We start from the raw sequence: 239 nt of genomic DNA on the forward strand, positions 1-239 counted from the left end.
CAAAGAATTTTGATTAAGTTATCTTCAAGAACGTATTCTAGTTTCGCATTTTAGACGTTACGAAAAAATACAGTTAATTAAATCTTATGCCACTTATAATCTGATTTTGATAAAATTCGACTAGGAGTCCTACTAGTGGCTTTTTTCTGTTAAGGCGGCCCAACTCCTTCTAATGCCTGCACTGAACGAATATCTCTACAATTTTTCCCACCTTTTCCACCTTAACAATTTTAGTGCAA

Source organism: Trichoplusia ni, chromosome 6, assembly GCF_003590095.1.
Source record: "Trichoplusia ni isolate ovarian cell line Hi5 chromosome 6, tn1, whole genome shotgun sequence".
NCBI lineage: Eukaryota > Metazoa > Arthropoda > Insecta > Lepidoptera > Noctuidae > Trichoplusia > Trichoplusia ni.